This window comes from Saimiri boliviensis, chromosome 16, assembly GCF_048565385.1.
Source record: "Saimiri boliviensis isolate mSaiBol1 chromosome 16, mSaiBol1.pri, whole genome shotgun sequence".
Classification (NCBI taxonomy): Eukaryota; Metazoa; Chordata; class Mammalia; order Primates; family Cebidae; genus Saimiri; species Saimiri boliviensis.
The window spans coordinates 24,318,082-24,339,783 of record NC_133464.1 but is presented as its reverse complement, the minus strand read 5'-3'; positions in this window follow the sequence as shown (position 1 = coordinate 24,339,783).

Below are 21,702 nucleotides of genomic sequence, written 5' to 3'. Positions count from 1 at the left end.
GTCGGAGAGCTGGAGTGAACTATTATTGCATAGCTTAATTATTGAGCATGTTTTGAAGAGGACTAGAGGCAATGTAGTAGTTCACTTAGGAAGGTATTATACTAATTCAGAAAAAAGAAACTAAGAAAAATGTTGATATATATATGTATATGAAGAAATGATTACTAAAGTAATATTTATTAAATGACCTTGACAGTATTTTATAATGAATTAATTATGAGGCATCTTAGTTCTCTAGTTTTCTAGAGATTTCTTAGCTTTCTGTCTGATAGTAGACTTCAGGTTAAATTTCCAGAGTTGCAATACATTTTTATTATGCATAATTGTATCTATTTCCTATATTATTGTTATTTATTGTGTGTCTTTCATATTGAACCATAATTTATAAGTAGTTTTGCAAAATACTGAAAATGTTAAAATTATTCATAGACATTAAACATGTTATATTTAGTTAACACCTAATCATACATATTCTCTATCACTATTTTATTCTAATTTTAAATTTACATAATATAATTGACTCATTCTCCAAAAACAACTTTTACTGTATTTATTTATTTATTTTTATTTTTTATTTTTTTATTTTTTTGAGACGGAGTTTCGCTCTTGTTACCCAGGCTGGAGTGCAATGGCGCGATCTTGGCTCACCGCAACCTCTGCCTCCTGGGTTCAGGCAATTCTCCAGCCTCAGCTTCCTGAGTAGCTGGGATTACAGGCATGCACCACCATGCCCAGCTAATTTTTTGTATTTTTAGTAGAGACGGGGTTTCACCATGTTGACCAGGATGGTCTCGATCTCTCGACCTCGTGATACACCCACCTCGGCCTCCCAAAGTGCTGGGATTACAGGCTTGAGACACCGCGCCCGGCTACTTTTACTGTATTTAATCAGGTGTTTTACAAAATTCAAATATATGAAAGGATAAATAATGTGAGTCAATTTTCATAAATTCTAAATAATTTGTCATTAAAATAACATTGATTTATCTATTTTGCTTTAATTTGACAACAAATAACATGTTTTAATAAACACTAAAATTAATAAATGATCTAACTATATTTGACTAATACAAAGAGGTTGAAGGAATATTTAACCACATATGGCAGACCATTAAGGACTGTTACAGTTATTCAAACAAGCTAGAGTGTTTGAGTTTTATATCTTCTCAAACAATAAAATTTTTACATTTAATTTTTCTCTGAAAATTTAGGGAAGTTCTCTCTGTAAGTAAATAATTACTAGCAAAGATTAGTTTCTTGTCCTGTGATTTGGGATACTTAATTACACAAGATAAATAAGTACTCTAGAATACTTAAGCCAAAGGAAGCAGAACATTTAAGTGTAAAATAATAAAATTGGATAGTCTATGTCCCTGTGTACGCATTATTTAACTGTCACTTATAAGTGAGAGCAAGCCGTGTCTGTTTCTCTGTGTCTGAGTTGTTTCACTTAACACTTCTATCCATACTACTGCAAAAGACATGATTTTATTCTTGTTTAATGCCTGAATAGTATTCCATTGCATGGATGTTGTATTAGCCTGTTCTCATGCTGCTTGTGTCTATGTATGTAAGACATACTCAAGGCTGGTAAGTTTACAAAGGGAAGAGGTTTAATTGACTCACAGTTCTACATAGCTGGAGAGACTCACAATCAGGACGGAAGGCAGCGAAGGACTAAGTCACATATTACATGGCAGCAGGCAAGAAAGCATATGCAGGGGAACTCCCTTTTATAAAACAATCAGCTCCTTTGAGATTTGTTTACTATCATGAAAACAGTATAGGAAAGACCCACCCTCATTATTCAATTACCTCTCTCCAGGTCCTTCTGTGACATGTGGGACTGAGGATTTTCTCAGGTATTCAATGGCCATTCAGACTGTTTGTGACAAAATCTCTTTCATCCACTATTTTTTCCAAAAGATGATCTGCATTTTTCTTACATAAATATATTCTGTTAATGTGATTCTATTAACTTTAACGCTTTTTCAGTTTACATTTTCCTAATAAATAAAAGGTTTAACTGTGAATGTGGTATATCAGACTGTTTTATGGTGTTTTTTTCCATATACAATGCAGTAACATTTAGTAAATAACCTGTCATTTCCAATAGCTGTTCCCTAAATCCTTCATCACTTATCGATTTATCAGAGAAATATGGGTTTATTTGTATGCATTCTGAATCTATTTCTAAATCAGTTCTATGCTATTTTATCTTATGATATTCTAATATTTAGAAATATCCAGTAGGCACAGTTGCCTATCTGTACATTTCTGTTTCAGAGTATAATTTGCTTACATATGTATACTGTGATGTAAGTCACAGAATGAATTTACAGGTTTGCTTAAAAATAAAACCAAAAAATAAACATTTTCATTAAGATTTATTGAACTGGTAAACTTCGAGTGACAATTTAAGTATTTTATCTTATATTTTCCCATTGACAAAGGTTGTACATTTCTCTATTTATCCAAATATTGATTTATGTCATTGTGTGCATTCTAAAATTTTACTTAAAGATCATATGCATTCTTTTAGTCCGATTGCTATGTATTTTATAAGCAATTTCTTTGAATAGTATTTTTTATAGTTTACTATTAAATTTTCTGTTAATTTTTTAACAATCTGCTAATCATATTAAATTCTATTAATTCTGAAAAATTGTTTATTTCTTCATGATATTTCTATGTGGATCATCATGTTACCTAGAGATATTGCTAGTTTGATTCTTTTTCTTCTAATTCCTCCATCATTTATTTAACTTATAGTATTATCTAGGGAATTTAAGCATATGCTATTTTCAAGCTTCCTCTCTGATAAAACCTCAGCATAATTAAATTTAAAAGTGTTTAATTGAGCAATGAATGGTTCATAAATAGGGCAGCCTCTAGAGCCAGAGTATGCTCAGAGACTCCAACTCAGCCACGTGGTGGAAGAAGATTTATGGACAGAAAAAGGAAAGTGGCATATAGAAAGCAGAAGTGAGGTCCAAAAACAGTTGAAATGGTTACTGCTCTGCGTTTGCCTTATTTGATCACTGTTTGTACAGTTGGCTACATTGATTGGCCAAAACTCGGTGACTGGCCCAAACTTAGCACAGGCTAAGCTATGTTTACATCTCCACTTGTTATAGTTCACAATATACAGAGAAACTTTTAGGCCAAACTTAAAATATGTAAGGAAGCAGCTTTAGGCTAAACTTGATTAATATTTCTTACAATAAGTTTTCACAGAGAAAAATTATTCAGCATTCTCTCTAGAAAAATTAACACACAAACAGACGCATACACACATGAACAGACAGCTGGGATTATCAATTTTCAGTATATGTGATTGCAGATAAGTCCTCTATTCTCAGTAAGTGAGGACATCTAATACATCACTATTTAAACTATTGTTGCTATTTTAATCTTTGGTCTACCCAACATTTCTGCTTCAGAGGTATTTGTTATCATCTAATTACTGAGACATTTTAAAGTTCTTTCAAGTAGATCATTTACATCTTGGCTTCCTTCATTGAGAGTTAAGGTTTTAGGCTTGGCTGGGCATGGTGCCTCAAGCCTGTAATCAATCCCAGCACTTTCAGGGACCTAGACAGGCAGATCACTTGAGGTCAGGAGTTTGAGACCAGCCTGGCCAACACAGTGAAACCTCGTCTCTATAAAAATACAAAAACAGCCAGGCATGATGGCAGGCACCTGTAGTCCCAGCTACTTGGGAGGGCAAGGCAGGAGATATCACTTAAACCCGGAGGCAGAGGTTGAAGTGAGCCAAGATCACACCACGGCACTGCAGCCTGAGTGACAGAGTCAGACCCTGTCTCAAAATTAAAAAAAAAAAAAAAAAAAGGTTTTGAGCTTAATTGAAATACATAGACATTTGATACTTACATTTCTGCTTATAACTTCAAAACATATTTACAATCTTATTCTATTCCATTGTTTTTTACCTTGAAAGTGAAAACAAAGAAAGACTTTATTGCCATTTAATCATTCATAATATAATAAAGGTAACTTCCATCCACTGTTTATAATAGAAATTACTAGATCTTTTGGGCTTGTTTTTTCCAACATGATTCTATCATTAATTAAGCAGACAAATGGTTACAGAGACTCCACGTATCACCTATGGAATTATGGTGCAACCCTCAAAGAGAAGATTACATACAATTACAGAGTAGTTCTTTTAAATTTATGAACAAATTAAAGCTAAGGGTCAATAATACTGTTTACTTTTAGATTATCAAAGCTCTATATTCACAGCTTAGTGCTATTGAGAGAATCTGATAATTTTTCTCTCAAATTCTGACTAAAATAAAATACCCTAAAAGTATTATTTTTAAAATAACATTGATAGACCCTAAATTATTATTTTTGGAAAACATTTTTAGAAGTGGATAAACAATAATCCTATTAATTATAACACATTTGACTGTATTAGTGGATACAAAAAATGTGATTTCTAATTCAATGTTTATTCTTGAAACTTTATTATAATACTTTTAGGTATAAAAGTAATGTATGTTCACTTGGACAAGTTAACAAACATGAAAATATATAAGATGAATAAATAATAAGTTCCCTTCACATGTCATCTTCCCTTGATTAGCTAGTGTTTATGATTTCTCCTGCATTTTTCACATCCTATTTCATGCCATCTAAACATATGGAAATGTGTCATATGAGCAAATGTAAAAATAGATATAAGGCCAGGTGCAGTGGCTCCTGCCTGTAATCCCAGCACTTTGAGAGGCGGAGGTGGGTGTATCATTTGTGGTCAGGTATACCATTGTGGTCAGGTGTATCATTTGTGGTCATGGTGAAACCCTGTCTCTACTAAAACCACAAAAAAATGAGCTGGGTGTGGTGGCACATGACTGTAATCCCGGCTACTCGGGAGGCTGAGGCATGAGAATTGTTTGAATCCAAAAGGTGAAGATTGCAGTGAGCCAAGATCACGTCACTGCACTCCAGCCTCAGTGACAGAGTGAGACTTGTCTCCCTGTCATCAAAAAAAAAAAAAAAAAAAAAGAAAGAAAAAAATAGATATAAAATATAATGCAAATATTTCATATGTGTACTCTGTTCATAAATACATAAAAATCTTTTAAAATCAGAAAAAAAAGATGATTAATCATGTTGATGGAGCTTAGCTTTAAAGAGGAGTATCATGTAATTTAGTTGGGCTGTTCATTTTTTCTAGTAGTATTCAAAATTCCTCTTTTGATACCTTTAAAACCAGAGTTTTAAGTCTGAGTTTAATCTAATATAATGTTCTTATGGAAAAATAAATGGGCTTGTAAACTACTAATTTGAAAATTAGGGAATAAAGGGAATAAACATCATTTCATAACTTTATTTTTTCTTTGAGAACTCTTCTTTAAATTTTTAATTCGCTTATCGACTGAGATTTTTACTTTATTGTCTTAAGTTTCCATTTAGTAATATCTCAATAGCACGTCTTGTAATTGAGGAATTCATTGTTTAACTCATATATTTAGGATTGAATCATTTGCTATGGTTGCTAATGAGAAGTGCCAGCCTTGCCTGAAATTTGCTTAAATTGGAATTATCTAATCTTTTGGGAATATATGTGCTGTTTACTCTTTCCTATTTTGCTTAACAAATTTGATTCATGTGATTTTTTTCTCCTGTGACTTGCCTTGTGCTTTACTGAGAAAAAAAAAAGCACAGAAACACTAGGAGGAAGTTCTCTGTAGTTTACTAAGAGATTCTGAAACTAATTTACATTATTAGCACCAGCCACTGGAACATATAAAAGAGTGACAATAATATTGTATATTTTAAAGTAGCAAGCACCTTTTTAATACAAAGCACACACTTCTTTTATTCCCCAGAAGAGATACAGTATCTTTCTATCCAAGGTGATATAACAAATGACTGGCAACTTTTGACATTACTAAACATTAGTCTTGCAAACAAACAATTCAACCTTTGCATTGTCTTAAAGTTAGAGTAGCATATTTAAGTGATATCATTAATAGGAGTTTTGGACATTAAGTATATCTATCACAAAGAACAGCACTCTCAATTACATATCTATTATGTTTTTAATGGAGATCTACTTCCTAAAGTGGAAGTGGGTATCTAGGTTTATTTAATTTATTTTCTAAACACATGAAGATAGGTCTTTTTAAAATAAGATTAAAATTTGTTCCCAGAATACAGCAGTCATGGTTAGGATTTGTCAATAAAGTTACTGAATGAAAGTTAACTTTATATGGAAAATATAATGATTTTAATGTTATTATTGCAGACAAAATTAGTGGTTTATTGTTACTAATATTTCCTGTAATTTACTAGGTTGTATCAAAGAGGAAATAACTTACCTGAGATAATTTTTACATAGAAGCTTTTGGGGAAAGACTTTACTCCCTAAAACTTAATAGCAGACATATAATAACAGCAACAAGATTATGTATAATAATATAGCCATTGGAAGACAATAGTAATTTGTTATTTAGGTTTAATATCCTGAATCTTCAACTTACATGTATTGTTTTAGTAATATGGCTTTTTTATGTAACAAGAATTTCTCAATAATTCAAGAATACTTGATTTTGGTTCAGAAGTAAAATATTCTGTGTGTTCTAATTAGCCTTACATCATTTCATTATAGTCCATCTATTCAGAACAAATGAGCACATTTATATGAGAAAGTATACTAACAATGCATTAATGATAGTAGGTATAAAGAGTAATTAGTATTATTTCTCCTTCAAACCTACTCAATGAAGAGAATGCTGATAAAAACACATACAGGAAAAAATAATTACATGCTTATCTGACCATTTAGAGGTGCTTAGAAAAAGGTGATTAAGGGATTATCAAAAAAAAATACACAATAATACAGACCCTATGAAACTTAGGATAAAATTTATTTCCATCCAGAATATTAGTGTCCTTGTTTGGTCACATTTCTAGCCATTCAGCCCATCACACAATTTCTTTCAGGGAATTTTGTATAACTGATCCCTGAAATATCTTGTGCTCCCTCAAATTGAAAACATACAGGCTACTCTTGAAATCTGGAACACACACACACGCACGCATGCGCACACACACACACACACACTAGGTAGAGTAATATATTGAGATAGAAGTTGAGCACTTAAAACCCATTTCCATCTGAGGACTTTTAGGACTTGCAACGTTATGGCTCATTGAAATGCACATAACACAAGTGAATATAGCTACTGCTATAAAATATGCCCCCTCAGTTCTCACTATCTTGAATTCTGATTCTTTTTCATTTCCAGTCTGTCTATTTGGTACTTGAAAACACTGCTACAATGTTAACAAAGCTTAATGACTTCCGCATTTTCATGCCTACACTAAGATTAACTGAAACTGTTTTTTCCAGTGATAAAATGCCACTTCTTTTGCAGTCTTGTGCTTGGAGTTACTCCTTTTGATGATGTGAATCTGAGGTGGTCTCCTTATCCCCTGCACTTCTAGATTACTACTCTTGCACCTTCAGTAAAGCCAGTATTGTTTTGAATTACATGTAATTCCACTTTGTCACCCTCTGTACATACATGCTAACACCTAGAATCTGCTTCCATCAAAATCTCTAATAACAGACTGAAAGTTTTATTTTCTAAATCGGCCACTAATATAAAAATATCAGTAAAGAATGATGTAGTCGAAAACTTGAATCCTTAATTTTTTTTAAAAGCAAGATCTTTTATTATATAATTTCATTAACCTCACCTGTGCTTTGTTAGTGTCAGGTAACTGCTTTATAGCTGAAATAATTTATTACTTATTTATTTATTTATTATTTGTTTATTTATTGCTGAAATTATTTATTACTTATTCAGTCATCCCACTTTTTAAAGACAGCTTTCTATATTTCAGCTTATTCTTGCAAGTACTCTCAACAATAAGGACACACAACAAATGCATACAGCATTTCTTAGATCCTAGGCGTTATTCTAAGTGTTTCGCAGTACTTATATTTAATTCTCAAATCACCATTGTTAGATAAATCTTATTATAGACGCTTTAAACTCAAAGAAACTGAGGCTTAGGAGATTAATCACTTGTCCAAAGTTACTGCGTTTATAAGGTATAGAGCTAAATCTCAACAAATGCAGCATAGCTTAGTATCTTTGCTCTCTAGTACTACAGTTATAAAAAACTCAATAACTGTCTATATTTATGTTTTTCACCTTCTCGATTCTTAATAGTTATTTGACAATTATGTTTGCACTTATAGTTGTACCAATATACTTCTATTAGAAATCTGGCAAAATTTGAACACAAGATTAATCGAACTATTTGTTCTTTCCCAGAATGCACCCTGGTTGGAAGTGTTTCTTAGAAGAACTACAGAATCACACGAAGTTATGCGACCAGTACTTCTCTCACCTGTCGCAGTAGTCCTCCTCTCTTCCCTCACCATGTTCTTTCTTCCACTTTTTCCACAGTCTACATAAAGCAAACTCTACTTTATTCATAACTTTTCTTTTTTCCTTCTTTGTTCTCATCTAATTTACTTATTTATTACTTGCAACAAAACTTAGAAGGCATCAATGAGGAGTCCTCTTAGTTTCTTAACCTTCCTTATAAAAGTAAGTATATTTGTAACCATCCTTTTGTCTTTTGCATTTATTTCAACAAAATTCTAAATGATAATGATACTAATAAATTTCTACCTCTCATACTTTATTTTAAATATTTGATGGTGACTTTAATTTTCTTTTCTGCTCATGATAGAAAAACAAAATAATTGCCCATCAGGTAACATAAACTAAAATCTATAAGATAGTAAAATATTATATTAGGATGATGCACTGATGTTGCAAACTATATAGAAACATAAAATTGGATTAATAAACGGTAGATAAGTATGTTTTATAATTTATTTAATAGCATTCAATTATAACAAAAGGGAACACATTCACATTTTGTTTATAACACTTGGTTGCCAAAATTTTTATTTCATAAACAATTTGATTTTTTATGTTTTATGGACATTTCCATATGTTAAGAATTGTTATCTTTGTGCCACATATTTTGTAAGCATCTTTCCACAGCTTGCATATTGTTTATGATGGTGTAAATATAGATAAGTTGAAAATTGTGGGTTCAGATTCTCATTTTCCTTTGTGACCTATTCCATTATTTTTATTCATAACTTCATCTTCACCCAGGGTGTGGTAATTAATCTACATTTATTCATTTTCTAAAATGGAATTTAATTTATGGCATTATGTGAAATGAAATTTTGTTTTGATATTCTCATATATAAAATGTTCATTTGTTGCTGTTTATTTTCTTTTTCATTGAGATTACTTTCTATGTCCTTTTAAAAATATTATTTCAAGCATATATATTCTATTCCATTAACATACAGCAAGAACTTGACCTATGTTGAAATACATATATATGTATTTCATATATATATATATATGATGGAGTTGATTGAGAGCCTGCTAGAAATGTCTGGGGCTCTTGACTAGCAGGCTTAGCTCCAGGATAATTGCATTGAGAGACAGTCATTACTTTAAGTACCCTAAATGCATACATACATATATACATATATATGTATGTATGTATATACATATATATGTATGTATATATGTATATACATATGTATATTGTGTGTATATATGTATATGTACATATATATGTATATGTATGTATGTGTGTGTGTATATAGATGTATATGTATGCATTTCAACATAGAGCAAGTTCTTCATGATACATGTTGGTTCTATTCAAATTTCAGGATGAGGAAAAATCAGAGGGTTCAGAAGAAAATTACAGGGCTAATAACATTGTGCCACATGTTTAACATTCTTCGTGTATACTTGGAGTTAATTCGAACGAGTAATCCACTTTAATTCCCTCTCATAAGATCTTTCGTTAGATATACATGATTTTAAGGAGTGTTTGACATTGCTTGTAGGATTTAAAATAACTTTCATGAGAACTATTGTCAAGAGCTGGATAGAAATTGGTAGAGTGAAATAGCAAGGAAAGAAAATATTGTGACTAAAGAAATGAATATGTAGGGATAAGTAATTTTTCAGAGTGGAGGCTAATGTAGATGAACTCTGCAGGCCAAAGTTGAGAAAGTTTTCTTCAAGCATGAAGTTGCTATTTTCTCTTTAGTACTTAGTTTCATGTCATGGGTACAAAAATACAAATACCAATGGCCGGGTATCATGGCACTAAGTGGAGGGCATTCCCAAAGCTGGAGCAGCATGTTACCACTTACTTTGTTATTCAATCTCTTCCTACAGGTCCATGTTCTCTGTTGACCTTTGCCTTTGTTTCACGATGAAGTTGCCCTAATGTGTCTGGTAATTTTTAACCTTTCATCATCCATGAGACCAAACATGATGGAGTTGATTGAGAGCCTGCTAAAGATGTCTGGAGCTCTTGACTAGTAGGCTTAGCTCCATGATAATTTCCTTGAGAGAGAATTATTACTTCCCTAAATTACAGAACTCCACAGAAGTTTCCTAGACACTTTATATTTCTCTAAAGTGAATCTTCCAATTTTAGGATGGGGATAAATTGGGGAGCTGGATATTGCCTGACAAAGATATTCTATTTGCTGGAATGGAAGACAAGAGCAGGTGCACATAAAATTCTATAGAGATTTTTCCTTACCATCCACCTTTGCTGCTCTATCTTATTTTCGATATATTCTGTTCTATTACTTCTCTAGATAAATTATTCTCTGCCTTGCTTTATTGCATAATACTCATTCATTTTTCCCCATAAATGTCACATTTTATATACAACATATAGTTTTACATTTACAATTTATATATTTAAAACACATATGTATATATTTTGGTCTCTTTTTCACTGAAAGTACTTTGCTGGTTGTCTTTGTCATTATGATTTATATGCTTTGTCATTATTTATACTATCATGTGTGGTAGGGATTAGACGGAAGCAAGGATAAATTATATAGACAGTTGCAACCTTTAAAGTAAGTATCATCCTTTATTCATTATGTGTTGGCTTTATTATCCCTGAAATCTGTGTATCTTTCACTTAAGTGTCTGTTATTTATGAAAATTGAGAGAACAGCCAAAAATCGTATTTTTGTCATTGGCTGTTTGGGGATTCTGTAAACTATTTCTCTCAAAAAATATACTTTCCTTCTAGGATCCTAGATCACAATAGAATTACCCACTGGAAAGGAAATGTATATTGTATAGAATGTTAACTATCCCTCCTCTCTTCTAAATAAATCTTTTCCAAATAAACCACGTTCCTCATACACACATAGATCTCTTCAGCACAAAGATCATTTCTTTGTAAACACTTTTGTCTCACCACTTAACAGGCCATGATAAGCTGACAGAAAGAAAAAAATGTGTATATACGTGTATCAACCTATGACTTGTGAATGTATTTCAGGCAATACTGTTTTCTAATTCTGGAACCTAAGGCTAGACGTCATAAAAATTTTTTTGAAAGAAATGTGGAATTTAAAATATAAATTTCTACCAATAATACATTTTGTTAATTAATGTTTATAATTCATGTGTAGATATACATATATAGTTTAGATACGTATACAAGTATTCACAAAAAAATGTGTAAGGTGTAATTTCCATATATTTAAATTGGTAATAATTATTATTATTTTAAACTTTTATTTAGGTTCAAGGGTACATGTGCAGGTTTGATACTAGGAAAAATTGGGTCATGGGAGGTTTGCTGTACAGATTATTTCATCGCCTGGGTATTAAGCTTAGTACCCATTAGTTATTTTTCTTGATCCTCTTCCTTCTCTCACCCTCCACCACCTAATAGGCCCAAGTGTTTTTGTTCCCCTCGTTGGGTCCATGTGTTCTCATCATTTAGTTTTCACTTATAAGTGAGAGCATGCAGTATTTGATTTTCTGATCCTGTGTTAATTTGCTAAGGATAATGGCCTCTAGCTCTCCCTGAGACCCTGCAACAGACATTATCTCATTCTCTTTTATGGCTGCATAGTAGCCATAAAAGTTTATATTTCACATTTTCTTTTTCCAGTCTGTCATTGATGAGCATTTAGATTGATTCCATGTATTTGGTACTGTGAATAGTGTTGCAGTGAACATACATATGCATGTGTCTTAATAAATCATTTATAGAATGACTTATAATCCTTTGAGTACACACCCAGTAATGGGATTGCTGGCCTGAATGGTATTTATGTTTTGGGTCTTTGTGGAATCCTCACACTATCTTCTACAATGGTTGAACAAATTTACACTTCCAACAACAGTGTAAACGTATTCCTTTTACTCCAATGCCTCATCAGCACCTATTATTTTTTGACTTTTTAATAATAGCCATTCTGAGTGGTATGAGATAGTATCTCATTATGGTTTTGATTTGCATTTCTCCAATGAAGAGTGCAGTTGAGCTTTTGTTCTTATGATTGTTGACTACATCTATGTTTTCTTTCCAAAAGTGTCTTTTCATGTTCTTTGCCCACATTTATGGGTTTTTTTTCTTCTTCTTGTAAATCTATTTAGGTTTCTTATAGATGCTAGATATTAGACCTTTGTCAGATGCATAGTTTTCAAATATTTTCTCTCATTCTGTAAGTTGTCTGCTCTGTTGACAGTTTCTTTTGCTGTGCAGAAGCTCTCTAGTTTCATTAGATTCCATTTGTCAATTTTTTGCTTTTATTGCAATTGCTTTTGACATCTTTGTCATGAAATCTTTGTCTGTGCCTTTGTCCTTAATACTATTGCCTTGGTTGGCTTCGGGGTTTTTATAGTTTTGGGTTTTACATTTAAGTCTTTAATCCAACTTGGGTTAATTTTTGTTTAAGGTGTAAGGAAGGGATCCAACTTCAATCTTCTGCATATGGCTAGCCAGTTATCCCAGAAACATTTATTGAATAGGGGATCCTTTCCCCATTACTTGTTTTTGTCACTTTGTTGAAGACTAGATAGTTGTATCTGTGTGGTCTTATCTCTGGGTTCTCTATTCTGATTGTACCAGAACCATGTTATTTAGGTTACAGTAGCCCTGTAGTATAGTTCAAAGTCAGTGGCATGACATCTCCAGTTTTGTTCTTCTTAGTTAGGATTGCTTTGGCTGTTTGGGATCTTTTGGGATTCCATATATATTTTAAAAAGAGTTACTTTTAGTTCTGTAAAGAATATCAGTGATAGTTTAATAGGCATAAGATTGAATTTAAAAATTGATTTGGGCAGTATGGTCGTTTTGACAATATTGATTCTTCCTATCCTTGAGCATGAATTGTTTTTCCAGTTTTGGAAAACTTACTTCTGATTTTTTTGTGCAGTGTGTTGTAGTTCTCCTTGAAGAGATCATTCACCTCCCTAGTTTGGATCCCTGGGTCTGTTTGTTTTGTGCCAGTTGTGAACAGGAGTTCATTTCCGATTTAGCTCTCTGCCTGCCTGTTGTTGGGGTATAGAAATGCTACCATTTTTTTTTTTTTTTCAAATTGATTTTGTATCCTGAGACTGTGCTGAAGTTGTTTATCAGCTTAAAAAGCTTTGGGGCTCAGAAAATGGAGTTTTTCTAGATGCGAAATTATGTTATCTGCAAAGAGAGATAGTTTGGTTTTTCTCTTCCTGTTTGGATGGACTTTCTTTCTTTATTTTGCTTGATTGCCCTGGCCAGAACTTCCAATGCTATGTTGAAGAGGAATGGTGAAAGGGCATACTTGTCTTGTACCCGTTTTCAAGGAGAATGGCTTCCAGTTTGGGCCAATTCATTCTGATGTTGGCTGTGGGTTTGTCATACATACCTCTTACTATTTTCAGGTGTGTTTATTCAGTACCTAGTTTATTGAGAGTTTTGAATGTGAATGGATGTTGAATTTTATTGAAAGCCTTTTCTGCATGTATTGAGATAATCACATGTATTATGTCTTTAGTTCTGTTTATACAATGGATCACATGTATTGATTTGTGTATTTTGAACCAACCTTGTATCCCAGGGATAAAGCCTATTTGATCATGGTGGATAAGCTTTTTGATGTGCTGTACTAAATTTAGCTTGCCAGTAGTATTTTGAGAATTTTTGGATTTATGTTTATGAAGGATATTGGCTTGAAGTTTTCTTTCTTTGTTGTATCTCTGCCAGGTTTTGATATCAGGATGATGCTCAGTGTTAAGTAGCTGTTCTTGCTCCAGTGTGGAATTAAAAGACCCAGGTTTTCTAGTACTTAACTCTTCCAGGTAAGCTTTGTTTCCCCAGCATTATTAGTCACCCCTTCTTGAGTAGATTGTTAGTTTTTCCCTGTCTATTGTACATCAAGAGGTCATGAAATACTAAACACAATGTCACCAAGATGAGCAAATATTCTCAAGCAAAAGCAACTTATTATTCATTTTATCAATCTTTTTTTTTTGTAGCTTAGTTAGATTTTGTTCATAGCATTCTTAAGGTTTTTAGAAATACGTTTTGTCATGTTGATGATGCTGGCCTCATAGGAGGAGCTAGAGAGGAATCCCTTCTCCCTGATTTTTTAGAAATACATTTTGTCATGTTTCCCCTGCATTTTCACATGCTTTCCTGATATATACCTACTACAATATATTGCAAGAAATAGAACACATATATATTTTATCATGGTTATTTTTTCAGCTAATGCACTTTGATACTTTATAAAACATGTGGCTCTTAATCTTATTGTACATGCTATGTTACTTAGGATTGTCTAATTTTTTCAAATATGCATATCATGATAATACTTCTACAACAGTGATTTGACTATTATAGCATATAAAAAATTATGTTAAGATAAAAAAAACTCTGCTTTACCCATTTCAAAACATTGGTTATGTTTAACTTCCAAGAAGAAATAGTCAGTGTATCCTAGAACAGCTGTCCTATGATCTGCTTGTCTGGTCTTCAGTATTTCTCTTTTGCATTAATGTGTGTGTGTGTGTGTGTGTGTGTGTGTGTGTTCATTTGTTGTTTGTTTATAAATGTTTCCCTTAGTTTTCACAATACTAGATTTTAAAAAGTGTTCATCTCTTTATGACCTACTCAATTGGATCATTATTTTAAATTTTCTGAGAAGAAGGCAGGATTTTGCAGAGGCCACAAGTGTATCACATGGACTTGTAAACCTACTGGCAAGGGTGGGAGGCAAATAGAGGTTAACAAGTGATTTCGAGAAAAATAAATGGTAGCATTGCAAGAATAAAAACAATTTACAAGTCATTGGGGTTTACTGCACACAACTCAAAGTAAACTTAAATCAAACTTTAACACATTAAAATGGTTTTCCAAATTATAAGTGCTTTCTTGAAAGAAAGTTAAAATGTTCCAAAATGATATGAAAGTTATTCCTTTTAATGTGCTTAGTTTTAAAACATGAGTGCCCTATGAATTATATATTATATATTTACCAAATGTGAGTGTGTGTAGATAATCAGAAAACAAAGGAAAATTGTTTATTTACTAAAATTATTGTATTTACTAAAAGTTAATCTCACTTTTTGCTCTTTTATTCTTTGGGGGCATGTAATTTTTTTTTTGCATCTGGTTATCCTGCACAAATAAAAAAAACTAATTTCCAAAATAAAAATACATTAAAGAATATATGAAGTATCCCTTTTTTATTTCACATTTAAGACAGGGCAGACCTAAATTATATATCTTTGCTTATGGTAAAGAGAGAGCAGCAGCTATAACTTAATTAGCTTGCCCTTCTCACTACCAGTGTGAAGTAGGGCACCACTAATTAATGTAGTATTCTTCTAGAGGGCTAAATAGAATTGTTCTAACATATTTAAATTTAACTGGAAAGCATATGCCATGAACTCTAGAATTCTGATAACTTAAGAGGCTCAAATTTTCAAATTCAGCATCTTTTTTGCACATTCTAAAATATGTAAATGCAATTTTCCTAGTTTATGTAATATTATATTCTGTAATAACTCAATTGTCTTCTTTAATGAATAAAATACATTCTCATTTATTGTAAATATTCTATTATTTGCAACACTTTAATATATGTAAATATATTAAAGTTGGCTAATATAGACTATAATACATTGTAATGAAATACATATATCTGTTAAGTAAACAAATTATAGTTCAGCAAGGTAAATCCGAACTAAAATTTTATCTTAAAATGTATAGAGAAGAAACTAAAATACATTTTAGGTATTGTTTCTTATGAAGAAACCTTATTTCTACATATTCTATATTTAAACATCTAACAGAAAAATAAATAATTTAAGATCTATTAAACCACATACTCATTAGTGCCTGAAATCACAACACCTGAAATCTCATTCTCTATCTTTTCTACAATGTGATATTTGTAGTAAGTAAAAAATGAACTTTATATGTTCATAGGCCATATCTAGTCTTAATCATCTGTCTAATATTATACAAGACGATTAAGAAAATTCCTGGCACACAGAACCAATTTCAATAATGTTTGTTGAATGAATAAATATGAATAATAAATGTTATTTATAGTAGGTTTACCAGGAATGTGTGCGTATGAATGTATATGCATATATCCACACAAAACACATTTTGTCATTCATAGGCATACACAGAGTGAAACTCTGTCTCTACTAAAAATACAAAAATTAGGTCAGTGTGGTGGCACACACCTGTAATCCCAGCCACTTGGGAGGTTGAGTCAAGAGAATAATCCCTTGAATCCAGGAGGTGGAGGTTGCAATTAGCAGAGATCACGCCACTGTACTCCAGCTCGGGCAACAGAGCAGGACTTTGTCTCAAAAAAAAAAAAAAATACTGGCCAACATGAACTATATTGATATATTGACTATGCATGCATGTTATCGGTGGTCAAGCATCAAAAAAAATCAAGGGCAAAATTATCACTAATGTCAGGATGGTGATAAACTTGGTACAATGAAAGTATGTTTTGATAGATTGGTTATATAAGGTGTTTCTACAAAGTTACTATTCTTGAAAAGGTACACATGTTTTATAGCCTCTTAAATGTAATCAACGTATTGCTCAAAATAAAGATGAGATTAAAATATGCTAAAATGTTATTGTCAAATAGCTAGAGGATGAGGATTTATTTTGTATTACTCCAGATGGCAGATATAATCACTGGGTGAAATTTTGAAAGAATCAGTTTTCTTTTAGAAGTAGGGATCTTATGACAATCAGAGGTCTTTGTCAGCTGGGAGAATTTTACAGCAACTGCATGGTACTACTTTTCTTTAAAAACTGAAATTTGCAAAAATATCCACACGTCTTAGAGTTTTTGACCTGGACTACTGAAGAAATCTATCTGGTCTCGATGCCACTATTCTTGCATATCTGATAGTCTTGTCTCCATTCTGCTCTTTAAGGAATTTTTGTTCATTAGGCCCTATATGCACTGCTAATTGAATTAGTGTTATTTTTTGCAGACATAACCTTTAAATTTCTTACTATTGCCTAAAAACTTCACAAATAATTTCTCTCTCCAGAGGGAGGGGAAGAGAAAGGTAAGAAAGGCAAGAGGACCAGTAGATAAAATATTGAATGGACAGGGAGCGTTGGGGAGAAAGAAGGACTCAGAAGATTTGTACTTTACATTTTAGGATATAAGAGTATGAACATTATGTTCATAAGCAGAGAAATTGTATTCCAAATAAAGAACAACAAAAATAGTTTGGGAATTTGACAAAGCAAACAGTGGAGAAGGACAAAGAAAGTTCTGTCTTAAAGACTCTTTATTTCGATATATACATAAACATATTTAAAAGAGAAACTAAAAGCATTCCATTTCTATAAGAAGCCAAACAACAAGCTCACTCTTGTACTGATGGTATTGTCTTTTTCTTAAAATGAAGACTGGCTTTCAAAAGCAATGTAGCATGTCGACCCATTACTGTAAGAATGAACAAAACTATTTAGAAATCAGAATTGTTGATATTGGCAGTCTCTTTTGTATCCAGATGGATGATACCAAACCATCTATTCACCAGATTACTCGGTATTTCAGTTCATTTTCTGAGGTAACAGTTCATGGCTTTTCATCCGGAGAAACACATCGAAATGAACTTTGACTAAAAAGTACTTTTTAAAAGCATTGTTAATTGTGTTTTATTTATTAATTTTGATCATAATTGCTTTATTTATTAATAATTGTGATTATTTTTGGTTTTGGTGTTTATGTTTACTTATTCCTGATTTTTAAAATCTTCAGGCCTTTTTAGTGAACATAATTTCTATAGATTATGGTGCTGGATACCAAGGTTTGAGTTTGAAACTGGTGGGAACATTTTTATGGGAGGCCTGAATATCTTTGGCCCAGCCTGGTCCCATTTGACATCTGCAGACTAAATCTGCACAATCGAAGTATTCTAAGTATCTATTTCTAACTCCATATTATTACACTATATCCAGGACACCTCTTTCTTCTATTTTATCATCAATAATTTTTACATGACTTTTATTTTTATGTCTTCAATGATTTAATTACATCTGTACATAGTCTTGAAAATTCACTAAAAGTCTTGTTTGGATGTAGCTTGGTATTCATTAGTGTTCACATTTTCAAATAACCTGATAAATGAAGGGCACAGCAAGAAAAGTAACAACTGAAAATAAGGATGTAAAAACATGGCGTATTTTCCTGGAGAAATGAGGCTATATTTATATGTAACACACTATGGACACATAGAGAGTTCAGTTGAATTTTGCTACGTGGAACCTCTCAGGGAAGCTGAATCAACATTTTCAGAGATCTGTGGGTACATTAATTGAAATTTTAACACATTTTATTAAATAGACCAGCAGCTCAAAATGACTTGATGGATTTTTTTCCCCAACGTCTAAGTCATTTCCATGGAAATACGTAAGCTCCTTTAAGGTGGGGACCAATTCTGATTCATCATATCTGCTCTAAAATCTAGCACATCCATCTAGATCATTTAATTCAATATTCTAAGAACTATTATTATTATCAATATTGCAAATAAATCAAGTGAACTGAGCACTACGATGTGCCGAACACAATTTGTATGCCTTAATTAATTTAACATTTATAGCAACTTCCTTATTAAGTGGGTACTATTAGCAATCCAATTCTACAAAGTGTGTTACGTAACATGCTGAGCTCATATCGTTTTAAAAAAGTCAGTAAATTGTATGTTTGAGCATTATACTGTAAAAAGAAAAAAAGAGAACTCTTTGTAACTTGAATTTCCAAAAGGGAGTCAGAAGCATTTTTGTACAATACTGAGTTGACTGAGCAAAAAATGGGAAAGGATGAGCTATCATTATCCCTTCATTAAACTAGGTCTATGGGACCTTGGCCAAAGTCAGCATAATGAGATGGTAATAAAGAAAAGTTATTCTGACCTTCTTCTTTGTTATACTTTGTTCTGAAAGTTTGATATCATCCTTTCTGTAGGAGCATGTTTATAATTGAATAGTTTTTTTCAAAACCAATGAAGGTAACTCCTTTTTGCTGTTTTTGTTTGGGTGATGAGCTATAATTTTATTTATCTTAAATGCTCCGTCAGGTATATCGATTTCCTCAGTATATAAAAGAACACAGCAACTTATGAGATTTCTGCAGAAAGATGATAATATTAGAAATGAGATGACAATTAATGCTCAGCCAAAAAATATTTATAATCTTGAAAATATTAGAAACTATGATGCATTTTTGAATAAAGTTAGTGTTGAAAAATAAAATATTAGTTTTGACATAAATTCATATGTAAGTTATCAATAACAGTTTGTATAATTACTGAATTACATATTAAATATTTGTAAATACTATTTACCAATGACAGACCTAATCAAAAAAGAGATTTTTGTGTGTGTGTTTGTTTTTTTTTTTTTTTTTGCTCCAAATTAACTTCTCCAACGTTCAGATCCTGTCTTTTTTCTTATGTAACACAGAAAAAAATGTTGATTCTTAGCTATTATGTCAATTATGCATTTTTATTTATCTTATCACAATAACCACTTAATTAAACTTACCTTAATTACCTTTGTTTAGGAGCTACAACCCATGAATTGGAAAATATACAGGATCTGTTAATAGTTACTGAGCTTCTAAACCTTATTTTACATTAATCATTTGGCCGTGGGCAAGTTATTTACTATTATTTGGTGTCACTTTCTTCATATATAAAATTCAGGAATAAGATTTCAAGCCTTGAATAAAATATTCTGTTATCAATCACATAAATTTTTGAGAATCTCAATTTTTTTGGAAATGTATTAATCACTCACACACACCAGGCACATACTCCCGCAGATAGATCGTGGTTGGTTTCATAATGCATTGAGAGTAGACATCCCTGGTATCAGTGACAGAGGCTTTAGTAAGTCTCTGCGGCTTCATTATGTTCTCAGTTAATGTCAATCATGTCATAACATTGGTCTTAGGTGCAGATCCGTTTGTTAGGTTTTTTTATCAGGCCAGGTTCATTATAGGGCTTAGTTTTTTTTCCATACCACATAACCATTCAATTAACCAATATTTGTTCTTACCCTTTAGCTAAATATTGATATTAATTTGGCTTGCTTCAAGTTAAACTTTTGTTATTGTGCTTTGACCCTTATGTTTGTTAAGTAAGACCTTTTCAGTTCTGCAATTGCAATACAAATTACCCTTAAGAAATTACTTTGTAGAATTTTACTTAATTTAAGCAATGGTTTGGGGCAGCCTTTAACATGCACAGGTATCTGTTAGTAGTTTGGACACACAGACATAATTATGTCCTACTTATTTATTTGTTTATTCGAATATTCATGCATACACATTCTTATCTGTAGTTTAATAGTTTACATATTTCACATTTTTGTAACACCATGCTAATTGAAGTTTCATACAATTTTGAATTTATTCTATAGTTTCTCACCTCATTTTAGTAGTTTCTGTGAATTTAAATTGTAGAACTATAAAAGCAAGAAACATGTTGCCTGAAAGTGCTACAAATGAGAGTCTGATGTATCTCTGAAAATGAAATGAAAATGAACAAAGTTAACTTGAAAGATAAATGTCATCATGCTTCCCAATGTGCTATATTATTTTTTAAATATGTAAATGCAAATTGTTTGTCGGGTTGATCTTCCTGCTTTCATCATTGCTCCATTTTAGATTCTTCTCAGCACTGCATTCTGAGTGATTTTACTAAAACCTTAATGCAGCTCATGTTACTCTTCTGTTTCCAATCCTCCAATTACCTCTCATGTCATTTCTTTTAACAAAAGTCTTTAAGGCATTTGACGTTTGTCTTCTTACTCCTCTTTGAACCCAGTTTCTATTTTGTTCCAGCCACATATTTTTTCTTATAATGTTTTCTTTTTGAAAAATAAAAATGCCTAGCTAGTTTCTAATATAGGGCATTTGTTCTTTTTTAAAAAATTAATTTAATTGTTTTATATTTGTGTAAGTACACAGTGAGTGCATATGTATTTATGGGGTACATGAAATGCTCTGATACAGGCATGCAATGTGAAATAAGCACATCATGGAAAATGGAGTAACCATCCCCTCAAGCATTTATTCTTTGAATTACAAATAATCGGATTACACTCTGTAAGTTATTTCAAAATATACAGTTAAGTACTGAATAGTACTCCATAGTGTATATGTACCACATTATACACAGTTATTATTGTGCCACATTATACACATAGTTATTATTGACTATAGCTGCACTGTCTGGCTAGTAAATAGTAGTATTATTCATTCTAATTTTTTGTACCTAATAACCATCCTCA